This window comes from Moschus berezovskii, chromosome 4 (assembly GCF_049115385.1).
Source record: "Moschus berezovskii isolate FMDL1 chromosome 4, NW_MosBer_1.0, whole genome shotgun sequence".
Classification (NCBI taxonomy): domain Eukaryota; kingdom Metazoa; phylum Chordata; class Mammalia; order Artiodactyla; family Moschidae; genus Moschus; species Moschus berezovskii.
Window position 1 is genome coordinate 30,232,993 of NC_142463.1, and position 26,821 is coordinate 30,259,813.

Here is a 26,821-nt window from a genome sequence, read left to right on the forward strand (position 1 = left end):
ACTTCTAAGTAATTCAAAGATGGGCTTCCCTGGTGGCTCAGAGGTTAAAGCGCCTGTCTCCAATGTGGGAGACCCGGGTTCGATCCCTGGGTTGGGAAGATACCCTGGAGAAGGAAATGGTAACCCACTCCAATATTCTTGCCTGGAGAATCCCATGGACGGAGAAGCCTGGTAGGCTACAGTCCACGGGGTCGCAGAGAGTCGGACACGACTGAGCGACGGAACGGAACGGAACGGAATTCAAAGATATAGAAACTGATATTCTATGTGGTTCGTTAGAACTGATATTCCCACCAGTCTAAGTGCTGTGGTAGATGGTGCCCTGTGGTGCCAACGATCTCATGTAGGGACAAATCCACCTGTTCGGGGGGATGGAAGGGTCTGAAAAGGCTTCACAAGTTAGGGGACCCACACTGAGCCTTGAGGGACAAGGAGAATAGGGTAGGAGGTAGAAATGATGAATGCCTGCCTGCAGGAGAAGTGTGGGGTGGAGTGCAAGGAGGAATGGTGAGTGATGGGTCTGCACAGGTAAGCAGAGTCCCAGCCTGAGGTTCTTGAATGAAAATCCAAGTGTCTTTGACTTCATTCAGTGGGCATTAGAAGGGAATGGGGAGGAAATGGGGGGGGGGGGGAAGAAGAGGTTATTTTAAACAGGTGATTTTCAATTGGAGACAATTTGCCCCCTTCCCTCCTGCTCCCCTTGTGCTGTGCTGTGCTTAGTTGCTCAGTCGTGTCTGACTCTTTGTGACTCCATGGACTATAGCCTGCCAGGCTCCTCTGTCCATGGGGATTCTCCAGGCAAGAATACTGGAGTGGGTTGCCATACTCTCTTCCAGGGGATCTTCCCAACCCAGGGATCGAACCCAGGTCTCCTGCATTGCAGGAGGGTTCTTTACTGTCTGAGCCACCAGGGAAGCCCAAGAATACTGGAGTGGGTAGCTTATCCCTTCTCCAGGGGAACTTCCCGATCCAGGAATTGAAATGGGGTCTCCTGCATTGCAGGGAGATTCTTTAGCAGCTGAGCTACCTGGGAGGCCCCCTGCTCCCCATACTGCTCCCCATACTGCTCATGGGCATTTGGCAGTATCTGGAGACCAACATAAACAACATATTAAAACACAGAGTCTTTACTTTGCCGACAAAGGCCCATATAGTCAAAGTTATGTTTTTCCCAGTAGTCATGTGTGGATATGATAGTTGGACCATAAAGAAAGCTGAGCACTTAAAAATTGATGCTTTTGAACTGTGGTGTTGGAGAAGACTCTTGAGAGTCCCTTGGGCAGCAAGGAGATCCAACCAGTCAGTCCTAAAGGAAATCAGTCCTGAATGTTCATTGGAAGGACCGATGCTGAAGCTGAAGCTCCAATACTTTGGCCACCTGATGCGAATAACTCATTAGACTCATTGGAAAAGACCCTGATGCTGGGAAAGATTGAAGGCAGGAGAAGGGTATGACAGAGGATGAGATGGTGGGATGGCATCACCAACAAAATGGACATGAGTTTGAGCAAGCTCTGGGAGTTGGTGATGGACAGGGAAGTCTGGTGTGTTGCAGTCCATGGGGTCATAAAGAGCGACTGAACTGAACTAAACTGGGGGCATTTTTGGGCTTCCTTTGTGGCTCAGATTATCATGATGGTAAGGGGGAAGTTGCTACTGGCATCTGTGGGTATAGGCCAGTTATGTTACCAAATATTCTACCATGAACAGGACAATCTCAAACAAAGAGTAAACCAGCTAAAAATAGCAATAGTGCCAAGGTTGAGAAACCCTGTTTTAAACAAGGGGGTGATAATTCTGATTTTCTTTTTCCATGTGAGAAAGACAATGGAAAGTGCTGTAAGAGCCTAGGAATTGCTGTATGACCCAGTTAACTTATTCTGAATGTTCTTTCTTCTATAATTGACTGAGTAATATTCCATTGTGTATATGTATCACATCTTCTTTACCCATTTCTTTGTTGATGAACATTTAGGTCACTTCCACATCCTGGCTATTGTAAATAATGCTGCAATAAACATCAGAGGGCATGTATGTTTTTTAATTATGGTTTTCTCTGGGTATATGCCCAGAAATGGGATTACTGGGTCATGTGATAGTTCTATTTTTAGTTCCCTAAGGAACCTCCATACTGTTTTTTACAGTGACTGCACCAATTTAGTTAACATATTTCCACCAATAGTGTAGAAAGATTTCCTTTTCTCCACACCCTCTTCAGAATTTATTTGTAGACTTTTCAATGATGGCCATTCTGACCGATGTGAGGTGATATCTCATTGATTTGCATTTATCTAATAAGTAGAAAACAAAGATCATGGCATTTGGTCCCATCACTTCATGGGAAATAGATGGAAAAACAGTGGAAACAGTGTCAGACTTTATTTTTTGGGGCTCCAAAATCACTGCAGATGCTGATTGCAGCCAGGAAATTAAAAGATGCTTACTCCTTGGAAGGAAAGTTATGATCAACCTTGATAATATATTAAAAAGCAGAGACATTACTTTGCCAACAAAGGTCCATCTAGTCAAGGCTATGGTTTTTCCCATGGTCATGTATGGATGTGAGAGTTGGACTGTGAAGAAAGCTGATCGCCGAAGAATTGATGCTTTTGAACTGTGGTGCTGGAGAAGACTCTTGAGAGTCCCTTGGACTGCAAGGAGATCCAACCAGTCCATTCTAAGGGAGATCGATCCTGGGTGTTCATTGGAGGGATTGATGCTGAAGCTGAAACTGCAATACTTTGGCCACCTCATGCGAAGAGTTGACTCACTGGAAAAGACTCTGATGCTGGGAGGGATTGGGGGCAGGAGGAGAAGGGGACGACCGAGAATGAGATGGCTGGATGGCATCACCGACTCTGTGGACATGAGTTTGAGTGAACTCCAGGAGTTGGTGATGGACAGGGAGGCCTGGCGTGCTGTGATTCATGGGGTCACGGAGAGTCGGACACGACTGAGCGCCTGAACTGAACTGAACTGAATAAGTAGTGATGTCCAGCATCTTTTCATGTGTTTGTTGGCCATCTAAAATAGACTGAATATGTGGCATTTTCACATTCTGTTTTATTTTTACTCTCCCTATTCCACTGTTATCAGACAGTACTCTATGAACTTACAGCCCCTTAGAGTTATGCAATGCACAAACTGCATGATAAAGGAATAGAATTTAATTTTTTTTGTGTTTTTTTTTTTTAAATTCAAATATAGCTGAAAAAGGTTTACTATGTTGTGTTAACTTCTGCTGTACAGCCAGGTGATTCAATTATACATATAGACATTCTTTTTCATATTTTTTCCACTATGGTTTATCTCAGGATAGTGAATGTAGTTCCCTGTGCTATACAGTAGGAACTTTTTGTTTATCCATTCTTTGTATAGTAGTTGCATCTGCTAACCCCAACCTTCCAGTCTACCCTTCTCCTCCCTCCATTCTGGCAACTACAAGTCTGTTCTGTATGTCTGTGCATCTGTTTCATAGGTAAGTTCATTTGTATCCTATTTTAGAGTCTACATATAAGTGGTATCATATGATATTTCTTTCTGATTTATTTCACTTAGTATGATAATCTCCAGGCCCATTCATGTTACTGCAAATGGCATTATTTCATTTTTTATGGTTGAGTAGTATTCCATTCAGAGAAGGCAATGGCAAGCCACTCCAGTACTCTTGCCTAGAAAATCCCATGGATGGAGGAGCCTGGTAGGCTGCAGTCCGTGGGGTCGCTAAGGGTCGGACACGACTGAGCGACTTCACTTTCATTTTTCACTTTCACACATTGGAGAAGGAAATGGCAACCCACTCCAGTGTTCTTGCCTGGAGAATCCCAGGGAAGGGGGAGCCTGGTGGGCTTCCGTCAATGGGGTCACACAGAGTTGGACACGACTGAAGTGACTTAGCAGCAGCAGCAGCATCAGTATTCCATTATATAAATATATATATATATATATGTGTACCACATCTTCTTTATCCATTCATCTGTTGAACTTTTAGGTTGTTTCCATATCTTGGCTATTGTGAATAGTGCTGCTATGAACATAGGGTTGCAGGTATTTTTGAATTATAGTTTTGTCTGGATATATGCCCAGGAGTGGGATTGCTGGATCATATGGCAACTCGAATAGAGTTTAAATTTGGTGAATGAATGCCCAAATGAATAAATGATTGGGCAGTCCAAAGAAGGGAAAACTAATTGCATACCAGGTGATGCTAAAGGGCAAACTTGTCATTAAAAATCCCAGCAAGGTATCACACCGAATTTCCAGAGAGCATTGACGTGGAAACAAACAGCTCCCTGCCAGGGCCCTCTTGGCTGACACTTCAGAGTCTCGGCTGGCAAGAGGCCCTCAGAATGGAAGCTGGGTTTAGATCCTGGAAAATTACTAGGTTTTCTGGTCTCCTGGGTCCTCTGCAGTCTTATCAGTGCAGCTTTGTCAGGGTTTCCATCATAAACCCTGGGTATGGGGCTAAGTGGCCTGTAAAATCCGACTCTAGGCTAAAGCTGGCAGGAACAGATCATGCTAAGATGCAATTAGTTTGACTCGCGGAGTCTTTGGTTGGCTTCTTTGCTTAATTGGGAGAGCGCAACCAAGAAACACAGGTTTGGTGCTCCTTCTGTCTCTAAGGACAGGCACAGAAAAGCTTCTGTTTCAGGGAAGGAAAACAGGCCCACTGCCAATGCAGAGCTCTGGGAAGGAGTGGTTTGGAGGGGGCTGCTCACCAGAAGTTGAGAAATACTGCTGGGCAGGTGCCAAAGGCAGTATTGTGACCTGGGCCAGCCTCTAGCCTGCCTAGTCCTTCATGTTCCCGTGGTTAAATTATGTGGTCCTTATGGCTAGCTTCTGTCCCTGAGTGGGGGTGTTCTGGGATGGATAGTTGCAGCAAAATAAAATGCTGGTTTAAAGCCATGCTTCACGTGGAAGCTCTCTTTACTCAGTGGTGACATTCATGCATTATTTTGGTCATTGCCTATTATTACTTCTTTGTCTGAAGTGAGTAGTCTGGAAGCATAACAGAATCAGACCTTGCTCCAAATACAGGCACTGTCTCTTGCCCAAGGATACACATAGGAAGATTTCTGACCTCATCGGGGTCTTTGTTTCTTCATTTCTTAAAATTGGGAAAATAATGCCTAATTTATGGCATTGGAATTAAATGTAAGTTATACAACTTATAAAAAGACTAACACTGGCAAAAAAAAATCAGTCAGTTCAGTTCAGTCGCTCAGTTGTGTCTGACTCTTTGCGACCCCATGGACTGCAGCACGCCAGGATTTCCTGTCCATCACCCACTCCCGGAGTTTACTCAAACTCATGTCCATTGAGTCAGTGATGCCATCCAACCATCTCACCCTCTGTTGTCCCTTTCTTCTCCCACCTTCAATCTTTCCCAACATCAGAGTCTTTTCAAATGAATCAGCTCTTCGCATCAGCTGGCCAAAGTGTTGGAGTTTCAGCTTCAACATCAGTCCTTCAAATGAACACCCAGGACTGATCTCCTTTAGGATGGACTGGTTGGATCTCCTTGCAGTCCAGGGGACTCTCAAGAGTCTTCTCCAGCACCACAGTTCAAAAGCATCAATTCTTTAGCACTCAGCTTACTTTATAGTCCAGCTCTTACATCCATATACAACTACTGGAAAAATCATAGCCTTGACTAGATGAACCTTTGTTAGCAAAGTAAGGTCTCTGCTTTTTAATATGCTATCTAGGTTGGTCATAACTTCCAAGGAGTAAGCGTCTTTTGATTTCATGGCTGCAATCACCATCTGCAGTGATTTTGGAGCTCCCCAATATAAAGTTTGCCACTGTTTCCCCATCTATTTGCCATGAAGTGATGGGGCCGAATGCCATGATCTTAGTTGTCTGAATGTTGAGCTTTAAGCCAACTTTTTCACTTTCCTCTTTCACTTTCATCAAGAGGCTCTTTAGTTATTCTTCACTTTCTGCCATAAGGGTGGTGTCATCTGCATATCTGAGGTTATTGATATTTCTCCTGGCAATATTGATTCCAGCTTGTGCTTCATCTAGCCCAGTGTTTCTTGTGATGTACTCTGCATATAAGTTAAATAAGCAGGGTGACAATATACAGCCTTGATATAATCCATTTCCTATTTGGAACCAGTCTGTTTTTCCATGTCCAGTTCTAACTGTTGCTTCCTGACCTGCATACAGATTTCTCAAGAGGCAGGTCAGGTGGTCTGGTATTCCTGTCTCTTTCAGAATTTGAAACAATTTATTGTGATCCACACAGTCAAAGGCTTTGGCTTAGTCAATAGAGCAGAAATATATGTTTTTATGGAATTCTCTTGCTTTTTTGATGATCCAGAGGATGTTGGCAATTTGATCTCTGGTTCCTCTGTCTTTTCTAAAACCAGCTTGAATATCTGGAAGGAAGTTCACAGTTCACATATTGCTGAAGCCTGGCTTGGAGAATTTTGAGCATTACTTTACTAGTGTGTGAGATGACTGCAATTGTGCAGTTATTTGAGCATTCTTTGGCATTGCCTTTCTTTGGGACTGGAATGAAAACTGACCTTTTCCAATCCTGTGGCCACTGTTGAGTTTTCCAAATTTGCTGGCATATTGAGTGCAGCACTTTCACAGCATCAAAAATATGGCTTCCTTAAAAAGAAGCTTTATATTACTAATACTAATACTACTACAATAAAAACACAAAGTGACAAATGCTCTCATTGGGTATATATTGGGTGGGCCAAAAGGTTCCTTTGAGTTTTCCATAGATGTCATGAAGAAGCATAAATAAACTTTTTGGTCAACCCAATATGTGTGTGTGTGCTCAGTCACTTAGTTGTATCTGACTCTTTGTGACCCCAAGGACTGTAGCCCACCAGGCTTATCTGTCCATGGAATTTTCCAGGCAAGAATACTGGAGTGGGTGGCCATTTCCTATTTTAGAGGATCCTCCTGATGCAGGGATCGAACCCACCTCTTTTGAACCTCCTGCATTGGCAGGTGGATTCTTTACCACTTAACCGCCTGGGAAGCCTAGCCAAATGAAGGCAAAGATGTAAAAACTCAAAAGTGTGAATGCTTGTGTTTGAGAGTAGCTGAAAATGGGAGGGGAGTCAGGGAAAGCTTCACGGAGGAGGTGACATGACCTGAAAACTGAAAACCAGATTATAAATTTTCCAGGCAAAGAAGAGAGGAGAGAACATTCAGCTTAGTCTGAATAGCATATGCACAGTACTGTGTGCATAGTTGGTTTGGAGCATGAGGACACATCATTGTGTCCTGATCACAGGGCATGGGACAGAGGGAGGGGTGTGATGGTGTCAAGGACAATCCCATCTGAAACAATTCTTTCTTCCCATCTCTCTTCTTTTTCTCATTTTCATTTTAGAACATTTTTGTACATGCATATTCTTTGGTGCACAGCTGCATAAGGGAAGGAACTGGCCCTCCATCACATGGGGAATTATTCAGAGCCCTGGTCTTTGGGCCCCAGTCCCAGCTCTGGGCTCACTGCTCTCCCCTGGGGAATGTGGTCTTTTCTGGGCTCCTTCTCCTTCAACAGATTTGACTTCCTACCTCTGGATCTGCTCAGTTCTCTGCCGCCACCCTCTACCTCACTGCTTGGCCTGCCAGAGGGCTCACTCCCATAAAGTTCTCTTAAAATTTTTTTATGACTCCTTAGTCCAGGCTCCCAGTCTACCCTACGCCACATGTGGGCTTGTTAATTCTTTCAAGGTTCCACGTATGGCACATCTTAGGGATGGAGGCTCAGATCTACAGGGCAGCAGCTGCGTTCATTCTGGGGCAATGCCAATAGATGTCCATCTTCCAGAGTGAGGGGAAGGGGTCAAGCTGAGAACTGGTAGCAGGCAGGCAAGCACATTTTGAACACATGCTATTATGGAAGATTGTGCTGGCTACTTTTATATCTGAAATTGAGATTCACAGCCTGATGGCGTTACTAAATACTATGGATAATATTCTCAAATTTTCCAAGTCTCGCCTTTCTTAAACATAAAATGGGATCATAGCACTGATGACTCCAGAGAGAGCAGATCAGATTCCTTAGTAGCTTTGAGGGTCTCCGATTTGTATATTCTCATTGATCTGTTCAGGTTGGTAAGAGACTCTTAGATGAAGCAGATAATTCCTTGGCTCATCAGTTGGATGGTCTCTCTGGAATGGGCCATGAACACTGGACCTTGAGTTAGGACTAGAAGCCAGAGGCTCTGTGTGCCAGCTTGGGAAAGTTTGGGGTCAGAAGAGAAAATTAATTGCAAAGAGCACAGCCCTCATTTTTCCCTTTTGTCCCTGGGAGGTGGGTGCTCAGGGCACAGTGAGGGGACCTACTTAGATTCACCCAGGTCTATTAAAGTTGGAGAAACAGGGAGAAAATCTCTAAAGCCTCCTCCCTCCTTGCAGTCAAGTCCACCGAGGTATGTTTCTTACGCCCAGGAGGCATGTGCTGTTTGGGAAAGAACCTGACTTTGGAGTTAGCTGGGGTCTCCCATTAGCAGTTGGGTGTCCACAGGCAAGTCACTTAACCCCTCAGCTTTCCTTCTTCTTGAAACAACATTCATGTGACTTTCCTAGGGATAAATGACCTGGCACACAGGAAACACTCTGTAAACGGTAGTTCCCTCCTCCATCTTTCCAGAAATACCTTTTCCCTCTAAGGACTACAACCCAGCCCCAGGGCACAGCTCAATAAATTCCCTATAAAATTCGGCTTCTCTGGGCCCAGTTTTGGAAATTACAGCAAGTTGATTCATCACATTGTTTGAATTATGGCAATATGAAAATACAGAAAACCCACTGGGAGTCAGCTTTTCCCATATATAAAACAGGGTTATGATCCCAAATAAACTTTTAAAAGAGAATAGTTTATATCTTCATGCGTATGATTGGGGAAAAAAGAAGGAACAAGTAAAAAAGAACACACTGGCAAAGAACATAATTCAAACCAACACTCCTGCTTATTAGTCCCTCAGGTCCCTTTTCTTTATCTTCATTCTTCATCTTCATAACATCCTGGATCTGGCGCCCACACTGTAATGGGCTGGGGGCTTTCAAGGGCCTTCCGGGTCTGGCTGCTTCCCCGAGATCCCTCAGCTCATCCTCTCCTCTCCATCTGCACTGCCACAGCCTGCATCCTGGTCACCAGCATCCCTGCCCTGGACCACTGACCACTTTGCAATGAATTGTCCCATAACCTTGCAGGATGCAACCTGGAGGTTGGATGAGAGTGGAGAAGAAACACAGGGGACACAAATCGGTATGTACTTTTCCCCATGGAAGACCTTCAGAGGCCCCCAGTGCCCTCAGGAGAAATCCTGAACCCCTGAACAGTCCTGCCAGCTCCCCACAACCCAGCCCTGCCTCTCCAGGTTCTTTTTCCATTCCTCTCTCCTTTCCTTGAACATGGCCCACTCTGCTTCCTCTGCCTGCAAGTCTCCCTGCTCTAAAATCTCCTCTTCTCCTTTGCTAATTCCTATTCATCATTTAAGACTCAGTTTATATGTAACTTCCTCTGGGAAAATTTAGGAATGATGGTAAATCCAGTGAATTTGTTTTCATATTGATTCTGTGATCTGCACAGGGCAATGACAAGACAGATTTTTGTCCATCATTCTATTGCAGTGCTTGGCAAGATACTTTCTTACTTGATGGACATGAAAAAAAATATGTGCTGTGTTGTGATGACTGATTTTAGTCCCAATCTGGGTTCTACCATCTTTGATACTCAAAGTCACTTCAATGGTAACTTTATCACCTTTCTCATCTGTAAAATGGGCACAAAGATACCCACTTTGCAGTATTATTTATAAGAATCAGAGACAAGATAATAAAATGTACAGCCCATAATTATGGATTTAATTTCCTGAGTGCCTACTCTCATTACAAGGTTTTGGGGAAAGAAGAAAATTTCTAACACTGTGCCCATCAGTCATGCTAAATTAATCAATACTGGCTAATGTCTACCAGAGAGGCACAAGAGTAAATTCCTGGGTCAGGGTTCTGTTTACACTTGGAAGAGAAGGAATATCAGTTCTTAGTTTTCAAATGAGACCTCCTCTTGCATGGCAGCACATGAAAGAATTGCCTGGGCGTGAGTCCAAGTTTCTGTATGCAACATATGTGGATGTTCAAATATAATTTCATTTATTCATGACCCCTACCTGTCAAGAGTCCACATCTAAATCAAGAAATACAAATGATTAGTCTTTATGGTAAAGGTGTAAAGGGAATGATAGTTGTGTAGCTTACTAATTCTTCTATTATTTTTCATCCCTTTGTCTTTATATGGTCATCTATTTTGTAGGAAACAGCAAAGATGGCTAAAGATCAAACTCTCCTAAATAAGCATGAGAGATTTCTCTAGTTGCCAGTCTTCTTACCAAAGCCACTGAGAGTTTTGGATCTGGGCAAAGCACTTACAATGGTATCTGAAGAAATTCTTGGCAAAATGGGCTGGCAGAGAACCCCAAGGCTTGGAGATTGGAAACAGGCTACAAGATTATTAAAAGCTCTTTTCCCAATGGTCCACTATCTTGTAGTTAAACTGTGTGTCCACTTAGATTACCTTGTGTGATCTTTGTGCAAAACTCTGATATTGTACGAGTTGGTATTACCCAACTCATTTACAGAGTAGGAACAAGATCAGAGATTCACCCAAGGTTGACCAGTTAATGCTACTGCCAAGACTTCACTTTGGTTTTGTGACTCAAAGTCCTCTTTTTGCCCTACATGTACTTCATCTAGGCAGGCTGAGCCCCGAGTCTCTGTTCTTACGTCTGCCTTCTCCTTCAGTCTGGAGGTCTGAGGAGGGAGGGATGCTTTAGGCACTGCCTGCTCTTCTCTGCTCTCCGTCTTAGCCCCTGAAGCCTATCCTGCTCACTTCTTCAGACAGAACTCATCACTCCCCCTCTGCTCTGCTCATTTGGTATGCTAATGAGTAACAAGTAGGTGCGATGCGATGTGGGATGTGGTCTGAGCCACAGGGAAGTTTGAACTACATTGTGGGTTTCTGCTTAACTCCATGGTATCAAGGGAGAGGGCTGGATAGGGAGGATCTAACAATAGTTGGGGAAACAGTGTCAGACTTTATTTTTCTGGGCTCCAAAATAACTGCAGATGCTGATTGCAGCCAGGAAATTAAAAGACGCTTACTCCTTGGAAGGAAAGTTATGACCAACCTAGATAGCATATTAAAAAGCAGAGACATTACTTTGCCAACAAAGGTCCGTCTAGTCAAGGCTATGGTTTTTCCCGTGGTCATGTATGGATGTGAGAGTTGGACTGTGAAGAAAGCTGATCGCCGAAGAATTGATGCTTTCAAACTGTGGTGCTGGAGAAGACTCTTGAGAGTCCCTTGGACTGCAAGGAGATCCAACCAGTCCCTTCTAAAGGAGATCAGTCCTGGGTGTTCATTGGAAGGACTGATGCTAAAGCTGAAACTGCAATACTTTGGTCACCTCATGTGAAGAGTTGACTCACTGGAAAAGAGTCTGATGCTAGGAAGGATTGGGGGTGGGAGGAGTCAGGGACGACAGAGAATGAGATGGCTGGATGGCATCACCGACTCGATGGACATGAGTTTGAGTGAACTCCGGGAGTTGGTGATGGACAGAGAGGCCTGGCGTGCTGTGATTCATGGGGTTGCAAAGAGTCGGACATGACTGAGCGACTGAACTGAACTGAACTGAACAATAGTTGGGTAGATTCTAGGTATCTTACTTCTCATAACTGTGCACAGTATGCATTTCTATCCCTGATATATGGATTGTTGTTCAATTGCTAAGTCATGTCTGACTCTTTATGACCCCTTGGGCTGCCTCACACCAGGCTCCCACAGGTCAGACTTCCCTGTCCATCCCTATCTCCCAGAGTTTGCTCAAATTAATGTCCATTGAGTTGGTGATGCTATCTAGCCATCTCATCCTCTGATGCCCTCTTCTCCTTTTGCCTTCAATCTTTCCCGCCATCAGGGTGTTTTTGATAAGTCAGCTCTTTGCAGCAGGTGGCCCCAGTGTTAGTGCTTCAGCTTTAGCATCAGTCCTTCCAGTGGATATTCAGGGTTGATTTTCTTTAGGATTAACTGGTTTGATTTTCTTGCAGCCCAAGGTACTCTCAAGAGTCTTCTCCAGCACCACAGTTTAAAGACATCATTTCTTCACCACTCAGCCTTCTTTACGGTTCAACTCTCACATCCATACTTGTCTACTGGAAAAACCATATCTTTGACCATACAGACCTTTGTTGGCAAAGTGATGTTTCTGCTTTTTAATACACTGTCTAGGTTTGTCATAACTTTCTTCTAAGGAGCAAGCATCTTTTAATTTCCTGTCTGTAGTCACTGTCTGCAGTGAGTTTGGAGCCCAAGAAAATAAAATCCGTCCCTGTTTCCACTTTTTCCCCATCCATTTGCTGTGAAGGGATGGGACCAGATGCCATGATCTTGAATGTTTTTTGAACGTTGAGTTTTAAGCCAGCTTTTTCACTCTCGTCCTTCACCCTCATCAAGAGGCTCTTTAGTTCCTCTTCATTTTCTGCAATTAGAGTAGTATCATGTGCATATCTGAGATTGTTGTTATTTATCCCGGATAATGGATAATGGATTGCATTATGATTAAAAGCAGATCTTGTCTGCACAAGGAAAAGGAAAGGTACCAGAGCCTTTACGAGTGCCTGCTATGTGCTAACACTTCACACATGTACAATTGGTTGACCCTTCACATCATTCTATGGAGGAAGGGATGAGTGATACCATTTTACAGACAAGGAAAACAAAGTTTAGCAAAGTGGAGTAATAGGTTCATCCAGGGAATAAGTGGTAGAAGCCAAAGCCCAAGACTTGGTCCCTATTTCAGTTCCAGGAAATTGCCCCAAATGCCCACAGGCCTGTCTGATGAGAGGAAGTCAGTCCAGGTTAGTGCTCTCCAGCATGCTGGGATGAAGTGGAGACAGGCTGGGACTATTAGATGAGGAAGAAGGAGGGGGTTATGAGGTGTGAACAAACAGGAAACAACTGGGATATGATCATGAGGAAAATGTAGGAAATATTCCAGAAAGTCAAGCTTTTCCTTTTTTTATTGGAGTACAGTTACTTTATAATGTTGTGTTAGTTTCTGCTGTACAGCAAAGTGGATATGTATATGTATATCTCCGCCCTCTTCAATCTCCCTCCCACAACACCTCCACCCCACTCCTCTGGTCATCACAGAGCAGCAAGCTGATTTCCCTGCACTATATAGCTGTTTCGCACTGTCTTACACTTGGTAGCGTAGATATGTCATTTCTGCTCTCTCAATTCGTCCCACCCGCTCCTTCCCTCTCTGTGTTCACATGTCATTCTCTATTTCTACGTCTCTATTCTTGCCCTGCAAGTAGGTTCATCTGTACCGTTTTCTAGATTCCATATATTGCACCAACATACGATACTTGTTCTTCTAAGAAAGTCAAACTCATAGAGCTGTTTGCAGCGGATGTGGTGGGAAAGTCACCTTCTGGCCCGAAAACCACAAGTTCTAGGGGAAAATATCATATCGAATCACAGAAACTCGTTGAAGAAAAGGGTCTTTCATTTGTTTAATTGGTCAGTTCATGCTCATCAGTTCTCTACTACGAGCCAGTTCTATTCCGGGCACAGCAGGTTTGAGGTTGAATAAAACTCAGTTCCTGCCCCTGGGCTGCACATTATTGAAAGGTTATGGAGAGAGAGACACGTGTTACTGGGGTGAGCAGTGCACAAACTGATAAATGCTACGACTTTGAAAAGTGCAAAATCAGGGGTGTGGGGGTCATAAAGGACAGAGCAACTCTGCCTGGGGAAGTCAGAGAAGGCTTCAAAGAGGAAGTGATGTGAGCAAGACCTCAAAGGAGGAGTAGGTATTCTCCAAGTGGAGATGCAGGCAGAACACATTACAGGCAGAAGGAAGAGGGTGGCAAAGGCACAAAAGCTTCCTGTGGCAGATTCAGGGGAGAGTGGGCAGCCATACATTAAGTGCCTGAAAAAAATGTATATTAATATAATGTGTCTGTTCTGACTCTTTAATGGCTGTGTCCCCCAGCCCTGTACTTTTAACACAGAACATAGACCTCACCCAAGGAGACTGGTGAGTGAGTGCAGATGGCCAAATATATAATGGGGAATCAGTACTCAGCTGATTCCATCCAACACTTCATCTCACCCACTTCTCAGCAATGTCACTGCAGGAAAGCTATCCGTTTGGATGCAGTGAGGTGGTTAAACCCAGCAGACTCAGGAACCGGGGTGGTTAAACCACCATTTGACTCAGCTGCTTACTAGTTGTGTCACCTAATAGACTCTGTGTGTCTCAGTTTCCTTGCCTGTTAAATGGGGGTGGCAGTATACCAATCTCCTAGGGTTGTTGTGGATTAAACTTGACCATTTTGTGTTTGCATTAAGTGCAGTCTCCCTCTCTAGGTCTTTCTGCACTTGATGGAATCCTAACATGACTGACTTTGGAGACAGTTTATTCTCAACTTTCCGAGGCACATGGAATAGTTGTTTGAATGGGACCTCAGAGATCTTTTAGTCCAAATTCCCTCGTTTGGAAAGTTGGCCTTGGGCGGGGCTGAACTGCAACATCTGGGCGCTAGTGCCTAAGAGGGAAAGTATGACTAAAGCACCCAGCAGTACTAAGTGCCAAATACTGAAAACACTGAGATTCCACAATGCACCAGCCTCTGTTGTGCTTTCCAGAAGTTGACTTGTTCATCTCTCCCAACGATCTCATGAGGCAGCAACTACAATCACTTCCAATTTACCAATGAAGACACTGCAACATGGAGAAATCAAATGATTTTCTCAAAGTCACAGCTGGTCCATGGCAGAAGCAGGATTTCAGTTTGGCATTCTGACCCCAGAACAGGTGTTCCTCTGCCATGTTACCTTGCCTCTCTGTGACAAGGGCAAGAATGGCTACCTCTGTTATAACTGTTTGAGAGTTCTTCACTCTGAAGAACTGGGAGATTTGGGAGATGAAAATCTCCAACATAATCCATACAATTAAAACTATGTGGTACAGTGGTAGAGTCCACCTGCCAATGTAGGAAACTCAGGAGCCGTGGGTTTGATCCTTGGGTCTGGAGGATCCCCTGAAGTAGGAAATGGCATCCCATTCCAGTATTCTTGCCTGGAGAATCCCATGGACAGAGGAGCCTGGCAGGCTACAGTCGATGGGGTCATACAGAGTCGGACATGACTGAGCGACTGAGTACAGCACACACTGTTATGTCACATTTATTGATCATAAAATGCACAGATGTATAAATATTAATAATGTCAAACTGTCACAGAGCATGTTGTTGTTGTTGCTGTGTAGTCACCAAACTAAAATCATTATAGAGCATAAAAATGCATAAAATGTGTAATAAGCAACTTGGAAAGCAACGTAAAATATTCTCTCAGCTACTTTGGTCTGTTTCTTTGTCATTTTACGTCCTTGACTTGAGCTGATCCCTGTGTTCCTGAGCTGCTGAGGACTGTCCACATGGCAGGGGTTTTCTGGTCAGTGTTCCCAATCAACAAGCAGTGATGACAGCCCTGGCTGCAGTGGATGGGAGTGACACAGCTGGGAGCACATCTCCTTCCTCTCCTGGCTAACCTCACTCTTGATCTGTTCCTGGAAGGAGGGCAGCTCATTGCATAGCGAGAAGGGTTTCAGGGTCTCAGCAGTTCCTGAGAATCCCTAAAATTCATTTTGTTTCTATCTTCCTTGATGACATCACCCTCTCTAGAGCTCATTTTCTTCTTAGGATATCTCAAGCTGATTTGGGGAAAGCCCATTACATATGGCCCTGTACGAAGTGTTGGGAAAAGTTCTGCCAGGGGACAGGGAATCAAACTTGTGGGCAGAGCTGGGCCACTAGCTCACTGAGTTGTCCTAGGAAAATCACCATGCCTCTGTGGGCCTTAGTTTTCCCTTTTGTAAAATGAGGAAGTTGGTTCTATGATCTGGAAGTTTCCTTCTGGTTTGAATACTTACAGTGTAGCATCCAGGCTTCCCTGGTGGCTCAAATGGTAAAGAATCTGCCTGCAATGCAGGAGACCCAGTTTTGATCCTTGGGTTGGGAAGATCTCCAGGAGAAGTGAATGGCTACCCACTCCAGTATTCTTGCCTGGAGAATTCCTTGGACAGAGGAGCCTGGTGGGCTACAGTCCTTGGTTGCCAAGATTTGGACTTGACTGATTGACTAACACTTTCACTTTAGAGTCTTCCCTGGAGGCTCAGACAATAAAGAATCTGCCTGCAGTGTGGGAGACTTGGGTGTGATCCCTGGGTTGGGAGGTTCCCCTGGAGAAGGGAATGGTAACCCATTCCAGTGTTCTTGCCTGGAAAATCCCATGGACAGAGGAGCCTGGCAGGCTCCAGTCCATGGGGTCATAAAGAGTGGGACATGACTGAGCAACTTTCAGTTCAGTGTAGCATCCATCTATCATAAATGAAGCATATTTATTATTGAGCATGTTAAATCTAGAATGTTGATGCATTAAACCTATAACACAGAACCTTGAATTGAGGTAGATCATGTTACCTGAATGACACCCTCCACCCCCATCCCATTCCCACTTTCTACTACATTTCACAGGCATTTTTGGTGGTAGTTTTAAAATAGATCTACAATTCTTTGACACTTGTCTTTTCAATAAGTGCTGTCTGATTCTCCTGTTCTGTGTGACTTCCAAAGTTAGGTCATAAAAGGCCTCACAGAGGGACTTCCCTGATGGTCCAGTGGTTAGGAGTCTGCCTGCCAATTCAGGGAAAACAGGTTTGATCACTGGTCTGGGAAGACACCACATGCTGTGGGGCAGCTAAACCCATGTGCCGCAACTGCTGGAGCCCTTGAGCCTAGAGTGTGTGCTCTGCAATATGAGAAGCCGCTGCAATGAGAAGCCCATGCACCACAATGAAAAGTAGCCCCAACTCACTGTAACAAGAGAAAGCCCTTGAGCAACAATGAAGACCCAGCAGAGCAAAAAAACAAATAAATAAAAAAAAAAAAAGAAAAGCATCACAGATTCATCTCTCTTCTTGCTGTAGGATGGCTCACCCTGGGGAAAGCCAGCAGCCATGTTGTATATGTTCTCAAATGATTAAAAAAATTCCTTGGCATTTGGAAATGTCACAGTTTAGAGTATAGCCAGTTGCATGTTTCAGTAAGTTTCAGTGACTGCTGGGCAACAGTAAGCATGAGCTCTGCTATGTGGGAAAGGAAGTTGAAGCTTGGAAAAGGCAGCTATTCAAGGACTATCTCTATCACTCTCTTTCATGACTGGATATCTGTTTAAATTATTCTATTGAGATTTGGGCTTGTGGAATATTTTAAGGATTTAGGTTCAGCTCAAAACTAAAAACTTCTTCCTTATTGCCACACTGCTTGTAGGCGCTAAGTACATTTGTTAGGATTTAGAAAACTCTGCCCATCCAAAATGGGAGAAAGAGAAAGCAAACATGCTTGATTCCTGCAGAGTGTGTGAATGATAGGAGGTCTCCCCAGGGTTAAGGCTCTTTGCTTTCTCCTACTTTGGTGTCATCGTAAAAAAAAAAGTGACTTCTGGCATTTTTCAGGAATAGTGATTCGCCATGTTTAGATGACTTTTGCAGCTTTCAAAATGACTTACCTATGTCCCATCTCCTTTGTTATTTACCATTAGCTCGAGGGGGAAGTATTGGTAATATCGCCTATGATGGGGTTCATTTTATGCATCAGTTGGGTTGTATCCAGACATTTGGTCAAAGGCAAGTCTAGACGTAACTGTTAGGTAGTTTTTTTGGAACCAGTCTACTCAATAGACTTTCAGTAAAGGAGATTACCCTCTACAATGTGGATGGGTCTCAGAAAGACCTTAGATAAAACAGGCTAATCTCCCCTAGGGAAGAGGGAATTCTGTCTCCAGACTGTCTTTGTATTTGAGCTGAAGTATTATCTGGAATGGGTGAATTTAACTCAGATGACCATTATATTTACTACTGTGGGCAGGAATCCCTTAGAAGAAATGGAGTAGCCATCACGGCCAACAAAAGAGTCCGAAATGCAGTACTTGGATGCAATCTTAAAAATGACAGAATGATTTCTGTTCGTTTCCAAGGCAAACCATTCAATATTACAGTAATCCAAGCCTACACCCCAACCAGTAACGCTGAAGAAGCCGAAGTTGAACGGTTCTATGAAGACCTACAAGACTTTTAGAACTAACACCCAAAAAAGATGTTCTTTTCATTATAGGGGACTGGAATGCAAAAGTAGGAAGTCAAGAAACCCCTGGAGTAACAGGCAAATTTGGCCTTGGAGCACGGAATGAAGCAGGGCAAAGGCTAATAGAGTTTTGTCAAGAGAATGCACTGGTCATAGCAAACACCCACTTCCAACAACACAAGAGAAGACTCCACACATGGACATCACCAGATGGTCAACACCGAAATCAGATTGATTATATTCTTTGCAGCCAAAGATGGAGAAGCTTTATACAGTTAGCAAAAACAAGACCAGGAGCTGACTGTGGCTCAGATCATGAACTCCTTATTGCCAAATTCAGACTGAAATTAAAGAAAGTAGGGAAAACCACTAGACCATTCAGATATGACCTAAATCAAATCCCTTATGATTATACAGTGGAAGTGAGGAATAGATTTAAGGGACTAAATCTGATAGATAGAGTGCCTGATGAACTCTGGACGGAGGTTCGTGACATTGTACAGGAGACAGGGACCAAGACCATCCCCATGGAAAAGAAATGCAAAAAAGAAAAATGGCTGTCTGAAGAGGCCTTACAAATAGCTGTGAAAAGAAGAGAAGTGAAAAGCAAAGGAGGAAAAGAAAGATATAAGCATCTGAATGCAGAGTTCCAAAGAATAGCAAGGAGAGATAAGAAAGCCTTCCTCAGCGATCAATGCAAAGAAATAGAGGAAAACAACAGAATAGGAAAAACAAGACATCTCTTCAATAAAATTAGAGATTCCAAGGGAACATTTCATGCAAAGATGGGCTCGATAAAGGACAGAAATAGTATGGACCTAACAGAAGCAGAGGATATTAAGAAGAGGTGGCAAGAATACACAGAAGAACTATACAAAAAAGATCTTCATGACCAAGATAGTCACGATAACATGATCACTGACCTAGAGCCAGACATCTTGGAATGTGAAGTCAAGTGGGCCTAGGAAAGCATCACTACGAACAAAGCTAGTGGTGGTGATGGAAATCCAGTGGAGCTATTTCAAATCTTGAAAGATGATGCTGTGAAAGTGCTGCACTCAATATGCCAGCAAATTTGGAAAACTCAGCAGTGGCCACAGGACTGGAAAAGGTCAGTCTTTATTCCAATCCCAAAGAAAGGGAATGCTAAAGAATGCTCAAACTACCGCACAATTGCACTCATCTCACACGCTAGTAAAGTCATGCTCAAAATTCTCCAAGCCAGGCTTCAGCGATATGTGAACCGTGAACTCCCAGATGTTCAAGCAGGTTTTAGAAAAGGCAGAGGCACCAGAGATCAAATTGTCAACATCTGCTGGATCATGGAGAAAGCAAGAGAGTTCCAGAAAAACATCTATTTCTGCTTCATTGACTATTCCAAAGCCTTTGACTGTGTGGATCACAATAAACTCTGGAAAATTCTGAAAGAGATAGGCATACCAGACCACCTGACCTGCCTCTTGAGAAACCTGCATGCAGGTCAGGAAGCAACAGTGAGAACTGTACATGGAACAACAGACTGGTTCCAAATAGGAAAAGGAGTACGTCAAGGTTGTATATCGTCACCTTGCTTATTTAACTTATATGCAGAGTACATCATGAGGAATGCTGGGCTGGAAGAAGCACAAGCTGGAATCATGATTGCTGGGAGAAATATCAATAGCCTCAGATATGCAGATGACACCACCCTTATGGCAGAAAGTGAAGAGGAACTCAAAAGCCTCTTGATGAAAGTGAAAGAGGAGAGTGAAAAGTTTGGCTTGAAGCTCAACATTCAGAAAACAAATATCATGGCATCTGGTCCCATCACTTCATGGGAAATAGATGGAAAAACAGTGGAGACAGTGTCAGACTTTATTTTTTTGGGCTCCAGAATCACTGCAGATGCTGATTGCAGCCATGAAATTAAAAGACGCTTACTCCTTGGAAGGAAAGTTATGACCAACCTAGATAGTATATTAAAAAGCAGAAACATTACTTTGCCAACCAAGGTCCGTCTAGTCAAGGCTATGGTTTTTCCTGTGGTCATGTATGGATGCGAGAGTTGGACTGTGAAGAAGGCTGATAGCCGAAGAATTGATGCTTTTGAACTGTGGTGCTGGAGAAGACTCTTGAGAGTCCCTTGGACTGCAAGGAGATCCAACCAGTCCATTCTAGAGGAGATCAATCCTGGGTGTTCATTGGAAGGACTGATGCTAAAGCTGAAACGCCAATACTTTGGCCACCTCATGCGATGAGTTGATTCACTGGAAAAGAGTCTGATGCTGGGAAAGGTTCGGGGTGGGAGGAGAAGGGGACGACAGAGAATGAGATGGCTGGATGGAATCCCTGACTCTATGGACATGAGTTTGGGTGAACTCTGGGAGTTGGCGATGGACAGGGAGGCGTGGCGTGCTGTGATTCATGGGGTCACAGAGAGTCGGACACGACTGAGCGACTGAACTGAACTGAACTGATTACCTCTTCCTGAGTTTGGTCTGCTGGTCTGCCCTGAAGATTTTGTACTTGTCAGCCTCCAAAATTCCTTGAGCCAATTTCTTAAAATCTTCATCTCTGTCTCCAGTTGACTCTTCAACAACATGGGTTGAAACTGCACAGGTCTGCTTACACATGAGTTTCTTTTTTTTTTTTTTTCTCCAGAAAATATAGTACCTATATTTTCACTTTCTAGATCTTTAAATTAACTAAGTTTGGGGAAAGAGATCACAAGGCTGTGCTGTGCTTAGCCACTCAGTTGTGTCTGACTATTTGCGACCCCATGGCCTGTAGCCCATCAGGCACCTCTGTCCATGGGTATTCTCCAGGCAAGAATACTGGAGTGGGTTGCCATGCCCTCCTCCGCGGGATCTTCCCAACCCAGGAATCAAATCAGGGTCGGCAGATTCTTTACCAGCTGAGCTACCAGGGAAGCCCAGAGATTACAATCTGTGGACTCAGAAGAACTGGGGTTTGAATTCTGATTCTATGTAATGGTTTCAGTTTCCTGAACTTGAGTGAGTCATCTATCAATTCTTATGTTATTGAGGCAGAGATAGCAGTACCTATATCTCTACCTCCCCTAGAGGCCACTAGTTTTAATATTTTGGAGCATTTTCCCCCCAGAGCTTTATAGTCTCTTTTCTCTTTCCATGTGACCAGTCTCATGATCAATGTTGAATAATAGTAGCAATAACAAATAACAGCAATATTACTTATCACATTCCAGGCCATATTTTAAATGTTCTCTAGCAAGTGTTCGCTAATTTAATCCAGACCCAACTTCACAGGTAGGTGCTGTTATTATTGACATTTACAGATAAGAGAAATGAGAAGTAGGAGAGATCAGTAATTTGCCTCAGTTTACATAGCTAGTAAGTGGTGAAGCCAGGATTTGAATTTGGACAGGGTAGCTCCAAATCCTTTGTTTCTCAGGAGTGTGGATTTCAGAGAAAAGCAGGAAGCAGGAAGCTGAAAGCTGTTTAGCTATGGCTTCCTCCCTCCATCCCAACAAGGTGGGAGTAGAAAGAACATAGGATTTGGGGCTGATGAACACAGTTCAGGTCATTGCTCTCATTTATTAATGTGACTAAGCTCTGCTCCCTTTTACTGTCCTCATTTACAAATGAGGAGTTAGAGACTTAAAATGCCCTTTCAGTGGTGCTATGAGGACCAGAGATAAGATATTCAACATGTCTAGTGTGATCCCTATACATAATCAGTGCTCAAGAGACAGAAGTTGTTGGGGTTGTTGATGAAGATCTTTCATGTCCAAAAAATAACAAATTCGCAGATGCAGCCCTGCTGATGAATGGTAGAGGTGTTGGCTGCATAAGAGTTGTAAGAAATAACTGGGACGGTGAGGAAAGGGATTCAGTGGCATCTGTCAGTGTGAGTGGCCCTTGACACTAGAGACTCACAGCAAGCCTGAAACATCCTTCAGGGTAAGGATGTTGCTTTCTCATTCATTCATTCAACAAGTATTTCTAAAGCCAGACACTGTTCTAGGTGTTTGAGCTTTTTTAGTGAGCCCAAAAGAAAAACAAACTCTGCCCTCTCGCAAGTTACATTGTAGTGGAGGAAGATAGGTAATAAGCAATAAACACAAGAAAAAGTAAGATATTGAGTACATGGCTGACATGGTAAGAGATACAGGGAAACTAGATCAGGTTAGGGTGATTGGGAACGCCGGTGGGGTAGGGGGTAGGGTAGGGCAGTTACAGTTTTAAAGACAAGTTAACTTTGGACCAGAGACTTGAAGGAGGAAGCCATGTGTATATCTGGAAAAAATTGTTCTCAGCAGAGAGGAAAGAGGCCAGCGTGGCTGGAGAGGAGGGAGCTGGGTGGACAGAGCAGAGTGAAGGTCAGAGTGCTGACAGACGCCTGGAGCATCGGGACTGGAGTCCAGGCTTAAGCTTCGGCTTACCCTCTGAGTAAAATGAGGAGTCACCTGAGGATTCTGAGTACAGAAATAACTTTATCCATCTTTTTAATTAAACGGATCATTCTCGCAGCTTGGTTGAGAGTGGATGGTAGGGGACAGGGTTGGCAGCAGGCACGCTGGGTAGGAGGCCTCTGCATAGATCCAAGTGGGAGGGGTTGATACTTCAGACCAGGATGCTAACAGAGGTGGTAGGACGTGGTCTCTACCTGGAAGGTAAGCCCAGCCTGGTTTTCTGACAGATTGGATATGGGATTGGAGAGAGAGGATGTCTCCAAGCTACTGATTTATCTGACCAGAAGATCTGGGTGTCCCTCAAATTAGGTGAAGACTGGAGATGAAGCAGAGTTTCAGATGAAGACAGGGTGTTCAAATTTGGAGATGCTGAGTCTGAAATACCTATTAGATAACTATGATATCTAAGGATTAGATGTCTAAGAGGAGATGTTGAGTAGGCAGATATATGAGTCAGGGATTTAGGGGAGAAGTCTGGGATTAGGATGCATACTTAGGAGTCATCAGCATATGATCTGTAAAACCATATAACTGGTTGAGAGCATCAAGCATCTGTCTATGTATCTATGTATCTGTGTATTTATCTCTGTGGGTATGAACGTATGTATGTATCTATCATCTGTCTGTCACTTCTCTCTCAATAAAGAGAAGAGATATGAAGAAACTAAGAATGGTGCTCTGTAGCCCTCTAACTTTAGGAGGCAGGGAAAAGAGATGAAACCAGAGAAAGAGTCTGAACAGGAGTTATCAATGAGATAGGAGGGGAATCAAGAGAATGTTGAAAGCCAAATAAAGAAAGAGAACCATAGTGGACAGTAGAATCAACTGTGTCCCAAGCTGCTGTTCCCTCGAGGGAACTGATCATTGGATTCAGCACATGCAAGTCATTTGTAACCTTGACAGACTTGTGTTTGTAGGATGCGGGGGTGGAAGCATGACTGGAGAGGGTCCAGATGAAACTTCAGGATGGGCATTGAGCCAGGGAGAATACCAAAGCTCTTTGGAGGAGTTTTTTGTAAAGGGAAACAGAAAAATGGAGCGGCTGGAGGAGCATGAAGAGTCAATTTTGGGTTTTGTAAGAGAGATGGGAAGGACATAGGTGTTTGCTGGAGGATGGAAAAGGCAGAGGGAAAATTTGAAAGCATAGAAGAGAATGGAGGCAATTTCTCCACAGGACAGACTGTCTCTAGAGACAGGAGGAATGGAAGAACCCACAGGCATGGGTACAGGGTGGACGTTGGACATGAGGGTGTAAATGTGTACAAGTTATCTTCAGAATTCATTTGTTTCTCAGTGTCAAGAGACAGCAAAGTCATCAGCTGAGATGGGGGAATAGGGAAGAGGTGCCGGAGGTTTGAGGAAAAAGGGAAAATTGTGGAGTACAGTAGGCCCTCTGTATCCATGGGTCCTGCATCTGCAGATTCAACTGACCATGGATCAAAAATAGTCGGGGAAAAAATCCACAAAGTTCCAAAAAGCAAAGCTTGAATTTAGCTCATTGCTGAGCTCCAGCAATGATTTACATAGCATTTTCATTGAGTTAGCTATTATAAGTAATCTAGAGATGATTTAAAGTATCCTGGAGGATGTGTGTAGGTTATATGCAAATATCACACCATTTTATATAAGGAACTTGAGCACCGGTGAATTCTGGTATCTCGGCAGGGGCGGTGGGTGAGACCAGTCCCCCCAGCAGATATCAAGGGGTGACTGTAACCTCTAGTCTTTTCCCTTGTCCTTTGTATAGGAATCAACACAGGGGAAATGTGAAAAAGACTCAAGGCGTAGAAATGAACTGGATTTCTGGAATATTGCCCTCCCTGTGCACTAGTTTTGGCATCTGATGAGGTCTGAATCTTGGCTCCCTAGATATGTGGCCTCCAGGATGTAATTGTCACCTTTTTGATTTAGGTCTCTCATCTGGAAGGAAGGGGTTACATGAGGTTACCAGTGTTGTGTGCCCAGCTGGTGCCTGGCACATATTGGATCCTGCAACAAGGCCACTGCCGTTTCCAAGTGTTGCTACATTAGCCCAGTGGACAGCACGATGACCTTGGAGTCTGAAGAATTTTCCATTTTTGCACCTCAATAAAGCAGAGTTAATATAATCATAGACTTAAACTAACCATAAAGACCAACTCCCAATTTTTTTCCTCTTAAAAGTGGAAGAAAAGATTGCATGAATTCAGATTTACCATCTTCCAAACAAATTGCTGAGTTTTTTCTTTTTCCAAATATATCAACTGTAGAGTGGACAATTACAAAAGATAGACATGCAGGGCCAGCCAGGCCTTGGCTGGCAACTTTTATGTAAATTGCCCTGCTCCTCTGCATCTCAGGTCCTTCATTTGCTACCTGGGGAATCACAGCTCCTCCTGTAGGGCAGCTCCTCCTATAATTGCTCTGCAGCTTCAGAGCCTGAAGGAAATGGGGCTGAGCAGCAGATATAAAAACATTTTGCAACCTGTGGAGGATGGGGAGGTGCTCAGGTAGTGGCTGTTGTATTCCTGAGGATGAGGGGCTCCTGTGTAGCTGAGCTGTCCCAGGGCTCAAGAGTGGCAGCAGCTCATCACAGCCCAGAGCTACTGCTTCAAGAGTGTTCCAGAAGGGCCCCGGGGCAGCCTCACATGCTTCTTTTAGTTCTGACTTTTGCAATATTTCTTGGTGAAATCGGGAAATGCTGCTTACGCTCTTGACTAGAAATAAAGTACAAAAGGGTCAGGTTGCCCAGACCTTAAAAAGGAGCAGATGGGCAAGAACACAGCACTCCTTTCCATCTCTCCCAGTTCTCCAGAGGAAACCATGGCAGGCAGTGTCCAGTATATAAATGTATATATATACATTCTTTTTCATCACTGACTCAATGGACATGAGTTTGAGTAAACTCCGGGAGTTAGTGATGAACAGGAAGGCCTGGTGTGCTGCATTTCATGGGGCCACAAAGAGTTGGACAAGACTGAGAGACTGAACTGAACTTTCTTTTTCAGATTCTTTTCCATTATAGGTTATTACAAGATAATGAATATAGCTCCCTCTACTATACATTAGGTCCTTGTTGTTTATCTCTTTTATATAATAATACAGTAGTGTGTATCTCGGAGAAGGCAATGGCAAGCCACTCCAGTACTCTTGCCTAGAAAATCCCATGGATGGAGGAGCCTGGTAGGCTGCAGTCCGTGGGGTCGCTAAGGGTCGGACACGACTGAGCGACTTCACTTTCACTTTTCACTTTCCACTTTCACACATTGGAGAAGGAAATGGCAACCCACTCCAGTGTTCTTGCCTGGAGAATCCCAGGGAAGGGGGAGCCTGGTGGGCTTCCGTCTATGGGGTCACACAGAGTCGGACACGACTGAAGTGACTTAGCAGCAGCAGCAGCAGCAGTGTGTATCTATCAATTCCAAATCCCAAATTTATCTTGTTCCTTGTCTTTTTGGAAATCATAAATTTTGTTTTCTATGTCTGTGGGTCTATTTCTGTTTTGCAAATAAGTTCATTTGTATCACTTTTCTAGATTCCACATGCAAAGGATTTCATATAATATTTGTCTTTCTCTTTCTGAGTTATTCTCTTGGTATGATAATCTTCAGGTCCATCCGTGCTGCTGCAAAGGGCTTATTTCATTTTGTTTTAAATTTTGAATTTTTTTAATTGAAAGATAATTGCTTTACAGAATATTGTTGGTTTCTGCCAAACATCGACATGAATCATCCATAGGTATACATATGTCATTCTTTTTTATGGACGAATAATATTCCATTATGTATACATACAGCACATTTTCTTTATCCATTCATCTGTCAATGGGTCCCCTGTGTGTGTGTGTGTGTGTGTGTGTGTGTGTGTGTGCGCGCGCGCGCGTGCACACGTGCACGCGCTCAGTCCCTTCAGTCGTATCTGACTCTTTGCGACTAGCCCACCCTCGCCCCCAGCTCCTCTCTAGGGCTTACTAAAACAGATGGCTGAACCCCTTCCTGAATTCAGAGATTCTGGCAAGGTGGTGGGCGGGGTTGCTTCAGATCTGGCCTTTCTAACAAACTCCCAGGTGAAGTGGATGCTGTTGCTCTGGGGACCATGCTGTGAGAACCACTAATCTAATTTCTCTTTTTCCCTTCATTCTCCTGCTCCTGCCATAGTGACCTTCCCAAAACACTAATAGACGGTATTGATCCCACTGCTTCAGACCTTTCAGTG